Source organism: Paroedura picta, chromosome 7, assembly GCF_049243985.1.
Source record: "Paroedura picta isolate Pp20150507F chromosome 7, Ppicta_v3.0, whole genome shotgun sequence".
Classification (NCBI taxonomy): domain Eukaryota; kingdom Metazoa; phylum Chordata; class Lepidosauria; order Squamata; family Gekkonidae; genus Paroedura; species Paroedura picta.
The window spans coordinates 53395899-53418176 of record NC_135375.1 but is presented as its reverse complement, the minus strand read 5'-3'; the positions used below and the strand labels follow the sequence as shown (position 1 = coordinate 53418176).

The 22278-nt window shown below is 41.3% G+C and overlaps 1 long non-coding RNA gene across 3 annotated transcripts in view; it reads left to right on the top strand.

The window, feature by feature from the left end:
• LOC143841791 (uncharacterized) overlaps positions 1-20412 on the top strand; it is a 28685-nt gene extending 8273 nt beyond the window's left edge. Inside the window, exons 1-4 of one of the 3 annotated variants that reach the window (XR_013232834.1) lie at positions 12634-12758; positions 19739-19855; positions 20019-20073; positions 20236-20412. This is a non-coding gene — a long non-coding RNA (uncharacterized LOC143841791). Of the gene's footprint in view, positions 1-12633; positions 12759-19738; positions 19856-20018; positions 20074-20235 lie in introns of those variants that run through there. The other 2 variants (XR_013232836.1, XR_013232835.1) reach the window with 2 other exon arrangements.
• Positions 20413-22278: the final 1866 nt, after the last annotated feature.

Genomic DNA, 22278 nt, shown 5'->3' with positions numbered 1-22278 from the left:
GATTGACCCCAAGTAATTCTTAAATTTGTTAGCTTGCAGAAAATCCATGTGGCTCATCCACCATTTTAATATAAGGCTTCTGGAGACTGCCAAATTGGTTCTTCCTGAATTTTTTTCACTAAGGCATTCATGGGCAAAATGCTTTCAATGCTTTAGGCTTCCCATTCCAGTGTATTACTCTCATTAAATCTCATGTCAATTTCATGATCCCCCTCACACTTTGTTTTGTTTGGATGCAGCATTGAATTCCTTTTTTATTGCATTAGAGATACTGCCGTTTGACTCCTTTCTGATTCCCCCCTTCAAGTCAGTACTAGCAGGAAACTAAACCTCATGCAGCTCCTTTTAAATTACTTCCCTTTCATTTACATTTTTTTCCTAAAATTCAGCAATCCAAGACTACTGATCATTTCACTAGACTCATGCCAAAATGAGGGGGAAATTAAGCTTATACACTGATGGAAGGGAGAGAATGGTGGTACGTGCAGAGTAAGTGGAATAACTGCAATGTGGTGGGGCAGTGATCTTCAAGGGGAGGCAAAAGGGTGTGTGTGTGCGTGTGTGGGAAATCTGTTTGCTTGTGAAACAAGGGAAGAATCAACACAAAAGCCCAGAAATCAACTCGAGCACTGAAGGGAGAAAAATCAATACAAAGAAAATCCAATGGACATGCATGGGAAGTGAGGGGAAACACCTGTTTATAATAGGGCATTGTGTATACCAACCCAGTTTTACTGCATATATCATACTCCTATTATTTTGTCAAGCAAAATGGGACAGCTGGAAGATATTTAATTAATCCACAAGCAACTTATTGAGGTAAGGATTTGTATTCTCATGAGTCAGACACCTGTAGAAGTAATAAGATACCAAGGGCATAATTAAGATGCAGTGATTGAAATGATACTTCAAGACTTTATTTTGTCAGATTTAGGAGGTTGTGAATTATTTGATTTATTATACTCTATTGAAGTTTTTTTCTAAAACAATCATTTCTATTTTGGAGGCACCGGGGGCATTTTGGAAAAATCTCAGTCATTTTAATCGGCTCAAGCTTTGGAAAAATACTATTATCAAAGTAGAATTATTTTTTCACAATGGGAAATATTGTCTAAACCCCAGCAGCCTAATCTCGTGTCCATGCAGTTCTCTTTTAAGCAAAATGATGGCTATATTTTAAAACTTCATAATTTATGCAGCTATCAGTGTAAACAACAACATGGCAAACAACAAGATATTCTATGTGCATTGTCATTCAAGAATGTCGAACCCATATTTTGTCTGCCAGAAGAAGCCAACAGTAGCATAAATATGTCATTGATAATTTGTCAGTTTGTCCTACTAATGACAGAAATTATAATGATCAAGAACAAGATTTCCCAAAGAATCTGTCAGTTCAGCAATTTCTTAAAGTGTTTGACACTGAATAACACTAGCAAATATTCTATGATTTTGAGTGCAGTGACAAAAGAAACAAATAGGTCAAACAATCTATTGAAAGATACAATTTGCAAAGCAGTCTGTAAACTGCATAATATGACATAGAGTCTGAGACAGACAGGGAAAGAGACCTTGGGGTCTTAGAGCATAGCTCAGTGAAAGCATCAACATACTGTGCTGCAGCTGTGAAAAAGGCAAATTCAGTGCTGAGGAATTTTAGGAAAGGGACTGAAACTTAAATAGTAGAACACAAGGCCACCTAATGAAGCTGATGTACAGTATACTGCTGAATATCAGTGCCAGAAGGTAACATTCATGAAAGATCTTGGTTTCTGTGCCCTGTTGTTGGCATCCTGAGTCCTGTAGTATATGTTCTCTCACCTCCTGCCCTCGTATTAATCTATGCAGCCATAATGGACATCTTCAGGGCCCCCGTTTCACATGGGTCCATCATCTAAGGTAAGAGGGGTGGCAACCTAAGGAAGTGATTCTCATCATGGAACCAGAACTGTGGAATTCCCTTGCTAGGTTAATTAGTCTGTCACCCTCTTGTGACATTGTTCACATATCTAGTGTGCAGTTGCTGCCTCCATTGTCATGTGATTTTAGGGACAGATTCTGATGGGGCCCACAGTGTGGCTGTCTGAGGAGCTCTTGTTTTTTCCAAACCTTGCAGGTGCTGACTCCACCCTCAGGGCTGTTTTGTCTCTAACTGGGTGGCAAAGGGGGGTAAAAATTGTTTAAAGAAATATTAACATGAAGTGACATAGTAACTATGTAAATACCAGTCAGAAAACCTCAGACATCAGGATGCACAAAATGGGGCTACATTTCTCTGCCATCTCTCAGCATTTTTCTCCTTTCCCCACTGGAACGAGGCTTATGAGGAATTATTTGTTTTTGGATGAACACAATAATTTCAGGCTTTCTTTTCTTTTTCTTTTTTTGGTTGGTTGGTTAATGTTCAATATTTAAGAGAACAAGTCAGAATGTTTGGCCTGGCCTTGACCAGGGCCAGGGATTTTTAAGTCTTGGCCTCTACCTGGTGGAATGAGCTCCCAGAGGAGCTGCAGGCCCTGATGGAGCTCTCAAGGTTCTGCAAGGCCTGCAAAATGAAGCTCTTCCACCAAGTATTTATTTGAGGCCAAGTTGAAGCCCCAGGGTATTCGATTGGGTCTCCCCCCCTCCTCCCGTCATCCTGGGATTTGTGCTAGACCAGGCCAAGATGATAACAACTTACCCAACCTCCATACAGAACATTGCTAACCATACCAGAGGCCGCAGATATGAGTCATTGGGAAAAGGGTTTTATATCTTATTATTACCATCGTAATGATAATTGTAATTTTCTTGGCTAAAAATATGCAGATAAGATAAAAACTTCAAAAACATAGTAAATGTAAAACTAAAACAGTGAGCAACAGAGAAACAAAGCAATAATAACCTCCCCACTCACAATGAGTTCTTGTTTAAAACCTTTATTTCTCCCCAACCCCTAAAATGAAGAAGGAAGGGAGTTAGGAGCAAAATAAATCTAAATCTAAAAGTACTGGAGTTGAAACTAATCCCTCTCCGCACAGCACAGCCCATAAGCAAATGAAGTACCGTAGGTATGCAAATAAAAGCACTGAAAGTATGTTCTGGTTTTCTGGACCAGCTTGAGAAAGGAATATTTAGTGTAATTGGGACAGCTTTCACAAGCAATCATCAGATTTGCTTGCTGTTGCTTGTTCCCCAAATGCTTGTGTGCATTTAGTATGCCCCTTAGCTATTTGTTTTTCAGTAAGTATTCAAATGTAGTATTTTTATATTGCTCCTTCAGTCTACTTCCATTTCCTGCTTTTGTTAATTTTATATGTTCTATAAAGATCTCTCTTACTGTCTGCTGTTTCAATCTCTTCCCTATGGTTCTGCCCATGTTCCTGCAGGTTTCAAGCACTGACACAGAAATTTAGAAGTACACGTGGGGGGAAAGTTTTACACATTCACACTGAACATTTCTTATAACTTTTGAAATCTCCACTTTAAAGTACTGTATTGGATTCTGTTGGTAGCCATACCCCTCCCCACTTTAAGGCAACATATGTGCCCTTCCATAATAACCCAAATATTAATTTGCAGTGCGCCAATTAGCAGAAAATGAACATTGGGTTAGATGTAAAGGTCTCTTCCAAAGAGCAGACATGGAAGTTATTCATTCATTTTATTTATTTATTTATAGTTAGATTTATATACTGCCATTCGCCAAAAGGTCTCACGGCCGTTCACAATCCTTATCCATTGTTTTTCCTCTCTATATTTCTGAAACAGCCTAGGGGGTGGGATGTGTCTGGCTGTCCAAGTTAGAATAGGGCCAATCAGGGTGCAGCCAGCTTTGACCTGATTGGCCCTGCCCCTGTGGCTCCCGCCCTCCGGCCCTGGACTCTAGCCTCTTTGCTCTTTGCTTCAGTGCCTGGAGCCAGCAGCAGGTGATTGGGCCCTGGGCAAAGAGTCATGGTGGAGGGCTTGCTAACGAGAGCCTCCTGGCCTGCTATGAAGGGCCTGCTCACCGGGGCCTCCTGGCCTGCTGACTGCCTCCTAAGGAGCTCTGTCTCTGTCCTGCTAACGAGCTGCCCAGCCCCACCCGCCCCACTTGATTTGGCTGTGAGCTGTGGCCCAAAGCCACCTTAAGCTGCCTGGCAAGGGGCCTGGGGACAGGACCCTTTCAGGGCCCATTCTTAGGAATGGGCTTTGAAGCTAGTAAAATATAAAATCACAGTAAAATCACATAAATCCCCATAAGTACCCATAAAAATATGGCATTCTATTCTGTGACTCTTCCCACTTGTTCAGAGAGAGGTCAGATGTTAGTTCCGTAAGAGAGAGGAGAGAAAAACTGGCAGATGGATTAGGGATCTTGGATGGAACCCAGGCTCTACCCTGGCCTCAACTGTATGCCTAGTGGAAGAGCTCTGTCTTACAGGCCCTGCAGAAAGATGGTAGTTCCAACAGGGCCTTTAGCTCCTTTGGGAGCTCATTATACCAGGTTGGGGCCAGGACTGAAAAGGCCCTGGCCCTGGTCAAGGCCAGGTGTACGTCCCGGGGGCCCGGGACTGTCAGTAGATTCATACCTGCAGAGCAGAGAGCTCTGCAGAGCGGAGAGCTCTGCTGGGGGCATAAGCAATCAAGCGGTCCTGCAGTTAAGTAGGACCCAAGCCGTATATGGCCTTAAAGGTTAATACTGACACCTTAAACTTGACCCGGAAACAGACTGGTAGCCAATGGAGATGACAGAGTACTGGCTGAATATGGGCCCTCCAAGGTGTCCTAGTGAGGACCCTAGCCGCCGCAATTTGTACCAGCTGTAACTTCCAGATCAGAGTCAAGGGTAGGCCTGTGTAGAGTGAGTTACAGTAGTCTTGTCTGGAAGTGACCGTCGCACGGATCACAGTGGCTAGGTGTTCCGAGGACAGGTAGGGCGCTAGTAGCCAGACCTGGTGAAGATGGAAAAAAGCCGTCCAGGCTACTTTCATGACCTTAGCTTCCGTCGACAGGGAGGCATAAAAAGTGCCAAGTTCCTGACCACTGGTGTAGATGTTAATTGTATACCATTCAGGCATGGGGGATTTACTTTCTGATCCTGTCCCCTTCTTCCCAGCCACAGGACCTCCATCTTGGAGGGGTTGAGTTTCAGGCGACTCTGCATGAGCCATCCAGCCACTGCTTCCAAACAACTGGCGAATGTATCTGGGGCAGGAATCCGGCCAGCCGTCCATTAGGAGATAGAGCTGGGTGTCATCCGCATATTGGTGACACCCTAGCTCATAACCCTGAACCAGCTGGGCCAGAAGGCGCATGTCAGATCTCCAGAATACCCCTGAACTCTTTAGGTTAGTGTGATTACAGAGGCTGACCCCTACTCAGCCAGAATGGGGATGCATATCTTTGGGCTAATATCTCTGGGAATAGTGCTACTAATCTCATAAAGCTTCCACTCTCTTCTTTTTCTCACACCCACAAAATTAAATTATCAATCACTAATGACCTAGCCCCCCTTTAGCAATTTCCTATCCTAAAATCTAGGGGTCATCAAGACACATTAACTATGTTAGTTTTACCCCAGTATAGTAATCACGCTTATTGTGTGGTTCCTGGGAAACCTCCATGGTTCCACCCTAGGTGTTTTCCTCACTTTGGTCAAACCCATCACATGCCTCCTACTTTCTTTAACATGTGCAAAAAAATCATATCAAGTACATTGTATTAGGGGTTATAGTCTCTGTGTTTTTTTTCTGGGACTCCATGCATACACCCAGCTGCTGTGAAGGTGTATCTTCTCTCTGTGTGTATGTTCCTTAGGTATCCTGTATATACTACCTGCTTGTGTGCAGGCTATTCCATTTCTTCTCCCAGAAACGAGTCATTTTTCTAGTATCCACATGCCTTTTCTTAGTTAATTTCTTGTGTGTATGTTTGTAAATTGCCTTTATTTTCTTCTTAATAAAACAACTTCCCAGTTATTCCAGATTGGTCTATTTAAGAGTAGTGTCAGCTGTGTCCTCTGAGCTTCTTGGTCTTCCCTCAGAATCATCTCTGGTTTCTCCTGTGTCAGAATGTGAGGACTCTGCTGCCAAATCCATGCTGGAGTAAGGGCCTGTTACAATAATTAATCCAGGTATCTCACATGAACACATAGAGCTGTCTTATAATCAGAACTTTAGTCCATCAAGCTCAGGATTTTTCTGTTCAGATCGGCAGCAGTTCTCCAGGACCTCAGGTGAAGGTCTTTCACATCACCTACTATCTGGTCCTTTTAACTGTAGATGCCAAGGATTGAACCTGGTACTTTCTACATGTCAAACAGATGCGATATCATTGAACCACAGTCCTTCTGGTATCTACGTCTCCTTTCTTCATTCTTTTCTCCATTCAGAATCAAAGATCTTCAGGATTATTCCCTCCCAAAACTAGATTTCAGGTTTGATAATTACACCTATTTATATTTCAACTCATAAATAAACATTAGCTTTATTTTTTACAATCTGTCATGGCATGAATGTAACAACATAAACTTGTATGAAATGCTTTTTATAGACTACTAAAGGAAAATATAATTAAAGTATTGTTTGTCATCAAAATTAGTGGTGACTAGGATGCTTCTCATCAGTTTCCCTACACAGGAAGGACCATATCTTACTTGCTGACCTATTGTGCAATTTGCTGATGGCTTCTTCTTTCTGTAGTTGTCTGAATGTGTAGCTTTAGTTTCTCTAGCAGAAGTTCTAGTATTGACAGTAATCTATACTATCTAGTATTGATAGTAATTATATCTAATTGGAAAAGTAAAATGTAAGGAGAGAAAAAAATGAAATTTGATTACATTTTATGGAAGGCACATAAAACCCGTAACTTGCATCTAACTTTTCAAAATTAGCTAACCAATTGGTAAACAACTAAATAATAATTGGAATGTTCAGACTTGTCTTGCTGAGCAGGATTCCCTGCTTCCTGTTAACCCAAACATTCTGATTCAAAGGATAGTCCAGTTCCATTTTTATTGTCTTCATTTACTTTTTTCCACATAGTTTATGGCTTGCCTTTTGAAGTTATACGCGTTAAATGGACTGTGTTAAGATGAAGGATGGGCACTGTAAGATAGCTTTGATAAATTAAATATAATCTTTTCTTCTCAATTATACACCCCACTGGCATTTATTTTAAATGTGCAGTTCTTTTTCATTTTTATTATCTTTATTATCAAGCAAAATGAAACCTAGAGATGTTTGCTCTTTATCGCAGAATAAGTAGCTTTAAATTATTGTTTCAGCCTAACTGTTCATTTGAGTTACTTACAGACTAGTTCTCAGGCATATTCTGGCAGTGTACTGGAGCAGATGCAGTTTTATAGAAGTGCTGAGGAAGAACCTGGATGCAAAGAGTTTTGTTCAGCAAAAGCATGGAGACATTAAAATAGTCCAGATGCATAGGACAAGAGCTAAAACTTCATTAAAAATACATCTGATGGAGTAAACCTTGAACACATGGGAAATGTCAATGTGGCAAAACATGGTCAGAATCTAGCAAAACTGTGTCCAGCTGGGTAAAGCTTTTAAGCTGTCTAATCATATGGTAATGTCTTTATCCTAGATATGACAAAAGTGGCCTAAATTAGCAGCCTAAAATCTTCAGGATTACTCCCTAGGAAACCTTTTGGACTCTAAAAGTTATCTTGGTATTTATGTGCATGCTATGATGTTATGCTGACACCAGGGAAATGAAAATATGCATTAAAATATGTATGTGTGTGTATGTCATACTCACTCCATCAAGTTAGTGAACTAGAAATAACACTGTGCAAGCTAGATGGAAGCCATAGGAACGGATTTCTCCACTTTGGTCACATGGCAGGGTTCACTTTTTTCTCACTACCACTGCTAGACATAATCCTTTCAGTATTTGGGTATGCAATTGCAAGCCAGCTCAGCTAAACCTTAAATTAAAGATTATAACCCACGCAGGGAGAGGTTTCATTCCATCTCCAGTGATCACGAGACTTCAGCCTGCTGTACCTCTAAGTTACCTGGCCTTGGCCTAAAAAACACCTGTGAAAGTAGCAAGTTACTCAGCATGATGTTCTGTCTAGATGCTGAGCAAAACTGTAGGCAATCAAGGCAATCTCATTAGTGGGTTTGATTTATATATAAAATAGAAGCTTAATTGTGGTAAATTAAGATCCTAATCAAAACCACAATGAGGTTCTTGGCATTTCTGATTTTATAGTGCTTTTGCCAAGGATTGTCTTTTTTCTGGTTGTCCTGCCAGTTTTTCTGAGGTCCACTGGGGTCTCCTTTGTGACTGTGCACAATCCTCAAGTCATTAAAATATATAAGATAATAAGATATTCTCTGAGCCAAAGAACCCTCAGGACAAGCTTACATTTTTGGCAGTGTTCCTTGACTTTTCTGAACCTCTTTTCCTTTTATATGCTAGCTTCTTTGTCTTCTTGAATTCATGACTAAACAAACAGTCCATTCTGAGCTACAGTGATAAAACTTACAGAATACTATAGCTGCTTTCTGCCAGTATAGAAAGCATTTGTTCCCAAGGTGACTAGTTTTTTTGGATTAAAATGTGAGATGCAAGGTAGACAGCCATACTATTAGATTATAAAGCAGTCTTCACTGGCTGATTAGATAATGTTGATGTTATTGTGGTGGGAACTGTGAAAGCTCATCTACATTAATGAAATGATTTCACAATTCTTTCCCATATAAATCATCTATGGAATTAATTAGCCCTTGGTCTTTGGTACTTCCATAGTTTTCTTCTGAGAGATATTAGTCATGATGTGGCTGTACATGTGATCAAATCTGGTTTAATTCTGTCCTCTGATACTTGTATATAATTTGATGAGCACTTGATATCATCATGATTTACAATTGTAAGGTGCTAAGCAAATGAAAATTGGTACTCTGTAGCATTAGCAATTCATGTTATTTACTGATATATTTATAATTAATAAGACACCAGATTGCTATGGATATCTATGCAGCATTGCTCATATGTAACCAAAATACAGCTAAAGTAATTATAATTTATAATAAATTATTACTTTCAGGTGCCAACATAATTTTTAACTAAGTATTACCATTTTGGGCAAATAATGGTACTTAATTGTCCCAACTGCTAAATTCCCCACAGGAAATTATAGGATCATATTAATATAATTACAGTTACTTATGGATTGTAAGATGATATACACACCCAAGTTGGCCTCTCATAACTGTTAACATTATTTATAAGATGGACACAAATTTAAGACACACTTTTACTCAAAAGGTAACTATGACTTCAGCATGTACAGATCTAAAGCCAGTTCTGAGCATACAGTCCTTGAAGTATGAGAACAGTCTTTAGGAATATGAAAAGGAGAATGAGAATATGAAAGCTTCTGATAGTTTGTCAATACTTGACTTATAATAACAAAACTATTATAATGGAAATTTATATATTATATTTTAATTTGTTTGTGGTACTTCCAATTGTTGTTGCCAGATTTCAGCGTTTGACTCTGCGCTTTTGGCATTCACTGTCAGGCCTCAGGATCTTGAAATCTGAGGACTATCTATTAGACCAAAAGATGGCATCTTTTAAGATCCACATATGCCTGCTTGTGGTAACTACTGAGTGATGGAGAAAGAAAGTGGCAAACTTTGACACAAATAGAATCCATATGTGAATTTGCCTTGATCAACCCTTAAATTACAAATGGGGAATTAGATTGTCTTAATGACCTTTGTTTCTTAACTCACTATATATGCTAACCTGCATTCTTAAAATTTCCTCAGAAAGGTGAAATGTCCCCTGTATTTTCATTTATCTCTAATTTTGAATAATTGATTTGAGCAAGTAGATTGTACTGTAACCTAAGAAAGATATTGTACTCTGTATTTTAATTTATCTATTGAAATAATGGACTGGAAAAAGTAGATCGTAAGGTAACTATGACTAGTATAATGCAATGTAGATTGGAATGGTTGTTGTTGTTAGATGTGAAGTCGTGTCTGACCCATCGCAACCCCATGGACAATGATCCTCCAGGCCTTCCTCTACCATTCCTCGAAGTCCATTTAAGTTTGCACCAACTGCTTCAGTGACTCCATCAAACCACCGCATTCTCTGTCATTCCCTTCTTTTGCCCTCCCAGCATTAGGCTCTTCTCCAGGGGGTCCTTCCTTCTCATGAGGTGGCCAAAGTATTTGAGTTTCATCTTCAGGATCTGGCCTTCTAAAGAGCAGTCGGGGCTGATCTCCTCTAGGACTGACCAGTTTGTTCGCCTTGCAGTCCAAGGGACTCGCAAGAGTCTTCTCCAGCACCAGAGTTCAAAAGCCTCAATTCTTTGACGCTCGGCCTTCCTTATGGTCCAACTTTCGTAGCCATACATTGCAACTGGGAATACCATAGCCTTGACTAGCCGCACTTTAGTTGGCAGGGTGATGTCTCTGCTTTTTAGGATGCTGTCTAGATTTGCCATAGCTTTCCTCCCCAGGAGCAAGCGTCTTTTAATTTCTTTGCTGCAGTCCCCATCTGCAATGATCTTGGAGCCCAGGAAAATAAAATCTGTCACTACCTCCATTTCTTCCCTCTCTATTTGCCAGGAATTGAGAGGACTGGATGCCATGATCTTTGTTTTCTTGATGCTGAGTTTCAATCCAACTTTTGCACTCTCCCCCTTCATCCGCATCAACAGGTTCTTTAGTTCCTCTTTGCTTTCTGCCATTAGAGTGGTATCATCTTCATATGTCACCACCGCTATATGTTATGTGATGTGTTATATGTAACTTTTAATTGGGGTTTTTATGGGGATTTTATTGTGTTTTAACTATTTATGTTGTAAACCGCCCTGAGACCTATTGGGAGAAGGGCGGTCTAAAAATTAAATAATAATAATAATAATATGTGAGGTTGTTGATATTTCTCCCTGCAATCTTGATCCCAATTTGTGACTCATCTAACACCGCCTTTCTCATGATGTGCCCCGCATACAAGTTAAAAAGGCAAGTTGACAGCATAAAGCCTTGCCGAACTCCTTTCTCAATTTTGAACCAATCAGTGATTCCATGCCCGGTTCTCACTGTTGCTTCTTGACCTGTATGTAGGTTTTTCAAGAGACAGATAAGATGCTCTGGTATTCCCATCTCTTTAATAACTTGCTACAATTTGTTGTGCTCCACACAATCAAAAGCATTAGCATAGTCAATGAAGCAGAAGTAGATGTTCTTCTGGAACTCTCTAGCTTTCTTCATGATCCAGCGTATGTTGGCAATTTGATCTCTAGTTCCTCTGGAATGGTATATATATGCTTTTCTGTGGACTGCAAACAGAAATGTTCTACTTTTAAAAAGATGATGCCCCAAGATTATTCCATGCCTGAGAGTAAAGGCAGGAGCAGAAGGGCAAGGTCTTAGCTAACTGCTGTCAGAAATTGATTACATAGTCATCTATTATTCTCTTACTGTAGACATATTTATTGAACCCAAGATGTTTCCCAAATTGCTGTTTTTTTCCTATTTATCTCTGGAATCTGTTAACCATTTTATTTATTTATTTAGATTTCTATACCACCCATTTCTTTGCAGCTCTGGGCGGTTTATACAGAACATTATAACTTACATGGAACATTCTACAGACTATAACATCAAAACAACTTTCAATAAAACATCAAAAGATTACAAAACCACATTTATAATATAATAACAATTAACAGTAACTTATGAGAGTAACTTATGACTTATGAGAGTCATGGGCAGGCGTCTGGGGGGACCAGCAGGTGTTCTGAGTCGGTCAGCCTCAAGCAAATGCCTGGTGGAAGAGCTCCCTCTTGCAGGCCCTGCAGAACTGTGGAAGTTCGGGCAGGGTTCTGATCTCCTCAGGGAGCTCATTCCATCAGGTGGGGGCCAGGGCCGAGAAGGCTCTGGCCCTTGTTGAGGTCCGACGTGCTTCTCTGGGGCCAGGGATCCACAGCCAGTTGGAGGTGGCAGAGCGTAAGACTCTTTTGGGGGTATAGGCAGGGAGGCGGTCTCTCAGATACACTGGGCCCAAACCGCGTATGGCCTTAAAGGTGATTACCAGAACCTTAAGCTTAATCCGGAATTTGTTGGAGTGCCAGCCGGATGTGGGATCTCCATGATGTTTTAGTGAGAATCCTGGCTACAGTATTCTGTACTAGTTGTAGTTTCCAGATCAAGGGTAAGGGTAGGCCTGCATAGAGTGAGGTCATTAATTTACTCTCACACTTCACCTATAAATATGAACTGATTATTTTTGTTACATGACATTGTATCTGAGGAAGCATGCATGCACATGAAGCTCATATCTTAAATAAAACTTTGTTGGTCTTAAAGGTGCCAATGGACTGTAAATTTGTTCTGCTGCTTGATACCAACACAGCTGCCCACATAAAATTGTCTTAATAGTTGATATAGAAGTTTGTACTGATCAGCTTTCTACCTTCCTAATAACTGCTTGTTCTAGAGAGGCAGGTTGTTATCATTTACAGTTTCTTTTGCCCAGTCTAAGAACTATGTCTTCTCTATTGAGAACTGAGGCATATGAGACATGTAACCCTGAATAATGTCTAGGCCATTAAAATGATCTACTTGTATTGAAAAGCAGGAAGTCACTTGCATGTCAACCTTTCTTTGTGCCATGCAGCTGTGTGAAGCCTGGAAATCACCAGAACCTTTTAGACTGTACTGCCTGATTTTTACACCTGCACAGCCAATCTCTGTTCAAGAAGTGATCACAATATTAGCTGGGTTCGTGGACAGAAAATGAAGGTAGATACAGACATTAGTAGTAAGTCTCAATTACAAAATCCTGAACTGAATTATTTTAACTGCCTTTAAAATAATGGAGGAAGAGGAAGAAGACAGCTGCTATAAAGAACACTGTTATTATGTGAGAAGGCAATGCAAATACCAGTGAACAAAACTACTCAACCTATTAAATAGGCAGATCCCTATTTGTAACTGGTAAGTAAGATTTGAACTGAACTGGGAGATGACTGTTATGAAGATGGAACTTTTTTTGTAGAATTAATATAATTGAAAGTCACTAAGTCTTCAGCTAGCAATGGAAAAGAACTAAGGGAGTTAAGTTCATAGTTTTGGAGCATATTAGTTTGTGGTTCATAAACCACCTTCAAGAACCAGTGCCTCTGTGCAAATGCAAACCCAACAGGATGAAGGTCAAGCTAGGAGAGTCTTTTGGAGAGAAATGTCAGGCACAGGTTCAAAAGACCCCCTGCAATCTGCACACATCAGATACACAGAGAACTTCATCCTGCCACCTGCTCCTTTACATTTTCTTCACGTTGAAGGAAGATTAAATTTCTGGGATTATGGACCCCCCTAAAAGGTCTCTCTAGGAAAGTGCTCTCTGGAAAAAACAGCTGCAGTTAAAGGAGTCTATGGAACAGCTCAGGGACAAGCCAGAGACCTCAGATCATGGGGGAAATTCACCCAACCCTCCTGAGCTAGATACTAGAAGCAACCCTCCTGAGCTAGATACTAGAAGCAAGGCAAGCATCACCCTATGGTATCATTGAGGAAGACCAGTTAATCCACCCTGTCCAGCTCCAGGGAGAAACAGTGGGGACTGAAAAGGCCTTCCAAGCTGGAAAACACCCACTAACTCTGAACACTGTTGGGAGGGCAGGTGAGGAGGTTCATGGCCATGCAAAACAGGTTGAGCCAAATGGCAGCCTTGCATGATGAGTTTTCCAGGAGATCAGTGGAGGTAGACTCAGGGGGATTGGTAAGGTACTCTCACACCATCACCTCTGCTGAATGTTCCACCATCATGTGCCTGACTTCCAGCGGCAAGAAAATGGGGCACATCCTTTGTAGGTGTCTGCAGAGGAAAGAGGAGAACAAACATTGGGGGTGGGAATTGTAACTCCTCCAGACATGGGTGTAGCACACCTGGCACTTGGCCACACAGGGATCACTGTGGAGGGTACATAAATTCTTCCAAAGTATGAGTTGGAGACAATTCCCAAGGCCTGGGGAATGTGGGAGGGGGAACAGCTGCTTCCTATTCCTGGATTGGGAGGGGCCATGGAGTGGTGTACTAGAGGCAGGGGCAGCAGAAGGATGCTTCTTCCCAGAATCACTGCCATCAGAAACTTTCCCAAAGAAAATGTATACTCTGATACAGTCATCATCATTCTACAAACATTACAACCACCACAAACAAAATTTCCTTTGGGTAGTCAATCAGAGTTTTCCCTGTGCTTTGCAGTGAAAGGTGTTAAGTTTTTTAAAGTTATGTCCTGGTGTCCAGACAATCAGTGGCTTACTTTCACACCCTCTAATCCCTTCTATTAGAAGCTGATGTCTATTGATAATATCCCTAATCCTGTAGGCATTGCTTGCAAATTCAAAAGAGCAGGTAACTGCTTTCAAAAGTTGATTCTGTCTGCATTGAAGTGACTCCCATCGTTGTGCTGGTTGCCCTTTCATTAATGTTGCGTTTTCACCCATGAATAGCCCAAAATTCATGATGAACTTTAGTTTGTGAGCTGATTCGTGCTCATCCCTATTCTCAGGCCCAGGTCAGTAAAGCCTAGCCCTAGTCATCATTTGAGTTAGGAGCTGTCATAAAGAACATGGTACATCACTATTGGGTCAAAATGTGCAAGCTCTAAGAAAAGAGCTGTACTTTGACATCTTAAATTGTTTCTTTAGTAAAATGGAAAAAAGTTTTCCCCTGCTGCTAGGATACTTTCTCAAATATGACATTCCTACAGAAATATATCACCCTGTGCAATCCTCCTGTAATCCTTTAATGGATTTTCCTCCCCTCTCCACCTGGTTTGTTCAGCATTTTAGACAATTCTAAAACCAATCCAACCATTTATCCAATTTTATTCTTATTTAGTGCTATTAATGTACAAATTGTATTCTAATAGTTAAAAAAACCCAAATTGAATCAGTATTGCTGATGACCCATCTTGCATTATAAGTTTGCTTCCTTTGGTCAACTTCTTAGGGAATATTTGTGACACCGTTAAGCAAATGCTGGTAAGTTATTTTGATGCAGAATATGCTACTAATACTTGGGGTGATGGATAAGGAGTCAAACCTTTAAAAAATTCTCAAAAGAAAGTGTAAGATTTATATACTTATTCAAACAGTATCCTGTTCAATTTATACAACAGTGGCAGAGAAATAGGTGATGAAAAAAAGGAAGTAACCCTAAAACTGTTATCCTGTTAATTTGTGTCTTTACCCCAAATCTGGGAAAGGGGAGTATATAATAGTTTGCTCATTGCATTTCCAGAAGTCATGGACAATTGTCTCTTGATATTGGCCACCTCATGAGAAGAAAGGATTCTCTTGGACCAATTATGCATGGGAGGGGAAGGTTGGGCCGGTGCCTGCATGACAGTGGGGCAAGTCCCCACTTATGCATGATGTCACCACCAGCCCAGCCTCCTTCCAACCCTGGCCCACTTTAGGACTTCCAATGCCCATATTAAGGGAACACTGATTTTTCAGCATTCCCGTTTTGAATGTGGGTGCCATTGGTGCCTGTGCTGTGCTGGACCCGTGCATACAGGGTCTCAGTAGAGACACAAAATGCCCTATTTGCAACACCGCAGAGCTGAACTGGGTGATTTTCACCCCCATGATGGTGGAGTAGCATTGTGATGCTATCCCATCTTTGTGCTGTGAACCCCCACTGCCCCCACTGTCACCACCACTACCATGATGTTGAGGTGCATCAGACTCTTTCTGCCCTGGAGTTGTGCATGTGCACACACAACTCGAAAGCTGACCGTGTGTGCCAGGGGATTTCTTACCTCATTAGTACACAGAAAGCATAGCACCCTGCCACAAGAAACCAGTGGTGGCCCAGCATGGCAGCTGCTGTGCATCTTGAAGCGCTCAGTGGCTTTTGAGACCAATGACTGTAGTATCCTTCTGCATTGTTTCTTCAGGTTGGATGAGTGGACACTGCAATGTAGGGGCAGTTTTCATTTATGTCAGATTCTAGCTGGTGACATTGGTTGTTCTGTAAAATTCTTTTTATTTCCTATATTTTTTGCAACTAATGAAACAGATCGAAGAAGTTGTTTAAAGATATGGACTGAGGTGTCCTTGGTCAGCTGATAATGGCCATCTCTATTTTTGTTTTTCATTATATCCTTGATTTGGATTGTATGCAGATCAATAAACTTAAACTCATTCCAGATAAAACAAAGGGGACTGGGGATGGATTGGTCAGAATACTAGTTGGCTGGCTGAGGCAGTAAGCCTTTGACTCTCAGAGCCAGGAGGCTACAGAGGAAGGCCTTGGCTTTATGCATTCTTGTTGGCTCTCCAGAGGTTGGACACTATGTGAAACACAATACTGGACTAGATGGCCTATTGGTCTGATTTAGTAATGTTATGTTATTATCTTAAATACTTTGCCCAAATGTTGTGATCTATGTTATGCTGGGATCCAAACTCCTTTGGAAATGGGCTGTTGGGAGTTTGAAGATGTGTTTGATCTATCTAAGGTAACTGTCTTGTATTGTAACTTAACTTGATTCACATTAATGTTGCTTGCTTTAGTTCTGTATCTGCTAAGCTAGACAGCTATTTTCCATGTGTACACTTTAGTTTAATTTGTAGCAAGGAAGCTTCCTTTGCGCTTTAGAAAGCAGAATGTGACCCAGATCTTACTCACAGGCTGAAAACCACTCTTACCTGAAAAGGATAGGCATGCATGGGAGAAGTTAAATAACTGGACATTCTGTTCTTTACACTTGCTCAGAAGCAGCCTTACCAGGGCCTAGTCTGCACATATAAGATAATGCACTTTCAATGTGCTTTAGCAGCTGCCTTTTCCTGTGCAGAACAGGAAAATCTACTTCAAAAGTACACTGAAAGTGCATTATCTATTGTGTCCAGAATAGGCCCAGGTTTTCCAAAGGTTATATCACATATCTTGTGGGGTAGTACTTAAGATAAACATGCTTTTACATGGAGACAAAGATGCAACGAGGGCCAGTGCTTTTTCCATCCTGGTCCCCACCTGGTGGAACGAGCTCCCTGAAGAGATCAAGGCCCTGCTCAAACTCCCACAGTTCCTCAGGGCCTGAAAAAGGGAGCTCCTCCACCAGGCCTGAAACTGACTACAGGTCCCCCCTCAGACATCCCCTCCATGGCTTGAAGAAGTCTGACCTCTCTAGGGAGTTTAGCTACGTTTCTGTTCTTGTTATGTTGTTATTGTTGGGATCACTGAAGTTGTATTGTTTAGATCCACTGTTGGATTGTTATTGGTGTATATTGACTATGTTGTATGTTGACTTGTTCCATGTATCCCCCTATGGTGTTGTATGTAAACCACTTTGAGCCATATGGAAGGGCGGTACAGAAATCAAATAAACAAACAAACAAACAAACAAACAAATAAATGAGAATACATAGACCCAGGATAGGTTTATTACAATCAGCACTTGATGCTGGTTGTAGGCCCTGCTTGTAGGCCTCCCTTTGACATCTTAATATCTATATTGTCTATATTGAAAACATGATGCTGGACTAGATGGCTGGTAGATTTGATCCTGAAATGAGTACTCTTTTGTTCTTATGGTGTAGTAGATTGAATGTTTTTTTTATTTAGTGCTAATTAGCAGCTCTGCAAACTTAAAGGGACTCTGGGGAATGGTAGAGGACAGGAAGGCCTGGAGGATCATTGTCCATGGGGTTGCAATGGGTCGGACACGACTTCGCACCTAACAACAACAAATTAGCAGCTCGGAATCATCCAAGGCTGCCGTTGACATGGTGGGAGGGAAGGGCAGGTGGGGGGTAATGAGGCAGGTGGGAGAGATAGGGGTGCATGTGGCTGATGCATTCAGCTCAACACCACCTGATTGGTGGTGTGGGAAGCATTGCAGTCCAGGTGACTTGTGGCACCTTTTACTTGGCCCAGCCTCTTTTGCCAGGTGACGTTGAAGGAGCCAGGTGTATTTTCAGTGGCTCCGGGGGAAAAAAAGATCCCAAAAGAGTCCAGTGGCAGAGGATGCTACAGGTCAGAGAGGCTGACCAGAGTGTAGCAGGAGGCAGCTGGGGGACTCATTGGGTGCATGTGATTTTGAGGAGGCCTCAAAGAGCCAAAGAGTGGCAGGTGCTACCCTTCCCCCCTTTGAGTGATAAAGTTCTTCTTCCCTTCTTTATTCCTGGGGTTGAAGATGAACCCGAAGATACAGGCGGAAGGGAGGTGGTAATCGGTGCAGAGTGCAGGGGAGGGGGGTGGCCACTCTAGCACAGGCCACCAGGGACCCAGATGGACAGCAGGTGAGCATGGTCAGGTCCTGAGAGGGATGGGTGGGGCCCCTCCCAGTTCAGAGATCAGCCAAGGCCCAGCCTATGGTCAGACAGAGTGGGGCCAGTGTGTGTGTGTGCAGGGAGAGGCACAGAGGCTTCCTCTCATACAGCCACTAGGAGGAGCCCTAATGTTCAGCCTGCTGGCAGGGCTAGGTCTAGCTGGGGGGCAGGTTGGTTGAGCTGCTGTGGGATGGGTTGGACAACTATGAGCAGTTGGCTGACTGTGATTGAGGGAGGTGTCCTACCCCCTGCCTTGCTAACATTCCATATAATGTTACAATGTGGCCTTATTCAATTCCAAGCCCATCTGCAAGCATATTCCTTAGCCCAGAATGCCCTCCCTACAAGTCAATGGTATATAATTTGTGTTGATTTGTAGCTTTAAACTACTTTGAAAATTTATTTCAAAAGTTAGTATAGTATGCAAATTTAGTAAATAAAACCATTCCTTTACAACTGATAAGAATGGTCATATCATTAGTAATAACTATATGTCCCATGTGGCTTTCCTGTGCAATATGGAAGTTAGTAGCATCTGGACAATTCAGTACCATTCAATGTGCAGGTTGTTATAAACTGCCTCTCCAATAACATACAGTTTTTACAGTTAACATATTTTACTCATTTGCCCCATAATGCATTGTGATAGCAAATGTTTTTACAGAGCCAAACAGACATCAAATACCCAAAACGATGTTGGAATTGTGATTTTTCTGTGTTTGGATTATGTTACATTTTTATAGACTATGGGTTTTAAGGTTTTCATTTTTTAATGTATCTATTTTTGCTTTTAATAAGTAACTGTCTTTTTACTTCCCTGAGTTGTATTGCTGCTAGATATACTCTAGCCAAAGTTAAGACCAAATGACTTCAGAAAGTTCAGCTCATGCTTAAAATATATCCATAAAATGGTCTTAAAACATACTCAACTACAGCAGAATTGTATTCAAGATCTCTATTTTTATCATGCTTATAGCCTAGTTGCAAATTTTTGTACTGCTATTAAGCTAATAGATGCATACTATAGATGCGGTCTTTTACTGTTTCCTACAGATGTATCTCACAACGCCTATCCTGCTAATAAAAACTAAATTAGAGTTGTACAATATGACCTCTGATGTGCAAATACTCCCAAGAATATTACTTGAGTGATCCATGGGTCCAGTTAATTCAAACAATCAATGCTATATTCTAAATTATTTAACAAGCTAGCTATAAATTCAAGGAAATTGTCTATTCCCAAGCCTACTTTGCCACTCTTATTCACTGTCTTTCATGCACACAGAGCTTCATGCAGGCAAATCATTCTTACATTTAGGTCAGTAGCTTTTATGGTGATTTGAGTCAATGTAAAATTTATGAAAAATTTGTCCTATTTTTTTTCTTTAGCTACATAACTAGAATACTGACCCTGGAAATATTTTGATTTACAGATACCCACTTCTCCATCTGATTCTAAACCAATTCATGCAGTATCATCTGGATTTATTTCAAGACTTTGAATGTTCCTTTGACATCTTAATTTGAATCATGATATGACAACTGATCAGGTAGGCTTGCCAACCTCAAGCTGGGGCCTGGAGATCTCCTAGATTACCAACAGATCTCCAAGGAACAGAGATCAGTCCCCCTGGAGAAAATAGCAGCTTCAGAGAGTGGGCCCCATGGCATTATATGCAACTGAGGGCCCTCCCCAAATCCTGCCCTCCCCAGGCTCCACCCTAAATCTCCAGGAGTATCTACTGGAAGTTGGCAACTTAATGGTCAGGTGAGTATGTCTGCAATTAACAGTGCAACCCTAGACGGTGTTCTAATACAGTGGTAGAATACTTCCTAAGCTTCTACTGTGAATTAGAATAGAATTCTAGCTAAAATAAAAAGCAAGATTAAATGATAATTTATCTGTAAAATTTATATGCCACCTTTCCAGAAAACTGCTCAAGCCTGAGAAGAGGATTACAACTGGCTGGATTCACAATGTGGAAAGAAGTAGTCCTTCGGCTAGCCTGGCCTCAAGCTATTTAGAGCCTTTAAGAACTAGCACTTGAAATTGTGCCTGCATACAGATCCATGCACTACATATCTTTCAGCACTGAGGCCATGTGATTCCTGCTTTTTGTCATTGACAAATGACTATGTGCTGCATTTTAACCCAGTGAAGTCATTAAACAGTTTTTAAACTAAACATAACACATTTAAAGCACATTATCCTAGGGAAGCACGCCTGGCCTTGACCAGGGCCAGGGCCTTTTTGGTCCTGGCCCTGACCTGGTGAAAGGAGCTCCCAGGAGAGCTGCAGGCCCTGCGGGACCTTTCAACGTTCCACAGGGCCTGCAAAAGAGCTCTTCCGCCAGGTATATGGTTGAGGCCGGGGCTGGTAAGATAGATCTATGCCCGCCCTGGGATCTGGGATCTGAAGTGAATATCATCGGGACCTCCTTCTCCACGTGCTAGTAGTATGTGTGTAGGGGGGGGGGAGAGTCAGGTTTTATAGATTTTCCGCCATGTTGGTAATGTTTTATGTCTTTTAATGGGGTTTTAATGGGGATTTTAAGACACTGTAACCCACCATGAGCCGTAAGGGAGTGGTGGGAAATGAATTGAATAATAACAGAATATAAGTCACTGTAGCCAAATCATACATTCTGAGGAATGCATAATAAAATCAGAGTCCAGTAGCACCTTTAAGACTATAGAATCATAAAATAATAGAGTTGGAAGGGACCTCATGGGTCATCACCAACAAAGATTTATTCAAGGCGTGAGCATTCGAGTGCAAGCACAAAGATAGCTCACGCCTTGAATAAATCTATGTTGGTTTTAAAGGTGCTAGAAGAAGAAGAAGAAGAAGAAGAAGAAGAAGAAGAAGAAGAAGAAGAAGAAGAAGAAGAAGAAGAAGAAGAAGAAGAAGAAGAAGAAGAAGAAGAGTTGGTTCTTATATGCCGCTTTTCCCTATCCGAAGGAGGCTCAAAGCGGCTTACAGTCGCCTTCCCATTCCTCTCCCCACAACAGACACCCTGTGGGGTGGGTGAGGCTGAGAGAGCCCTGATATCACTGCTCGGTCAGAACAGTTTTATCAGTGCTGTGGCGAGCCCAACGTCACCCAGCTGGTTGCATGTGGGGGAGCGCAGAATTGAACCTGGCATGCCAGACTAGAAGTCCACACTCCTAACCACTACACCAAACTGGCTACTTTAGACCAACCCGGCTACCCATTTGAATCTTTCTGAGGAATGGACATAGTTGAAGGATCAGCCAGAACTTATAAAATTTATATACCTACATGTCATGGTTAAAGGAAACCTAAACCTACAAGTGTAGGCCAGGATGCAGTGGCATCTCCAAGCTATAAACCTGCTTCTTCAATGGCAGTGAAAACACCTCCAGGGCATGTTGATTTCTCAGGCCTCAAGCAACTTTGTCATTGGGCAACAACATCTCAATCTGATTGAACTTTTATTTATTGTCCCTCATCTGTAAACTTACCTTCTCCATGCACTTGTTCATGTCAGCCAACTCAGCATTTGACAAGTGGAGCTTGGTGTTATTTTAACAATGGTGGCCCTCACACCAAACTCCAAATAGTTTAATCTAATGGATTCATGGAGCATGAGTGACATGATAGGACTCTTTGGAATCCCACAAATTCTAGAAGTTTGAGCATTAGTCCCCCTTCTGGGTCTGGCTGGCCAAGTCAGAGAATGAAGAACAGAGCTACACCAAGCAGTGCACCAACAAGAATCTGTTGGGGAAAAAATATATGCTAAAAATGACAGTTTGGTAAAATTCAGTGAAAATGCTGAACTCAGATAATCAAAAAAGAATTCAGAAAGGATGAGTGTTGACTCTTTGAATAGAGATGAACCCGAGAAAAAATGAAAAACTATAGTGTTGTGCATTCCTAATGTTAACTAATCCACATTATATAGGAGAGTGAAATAAGCGAAACAAGCAAAACCAAGGGTGTGGAAGA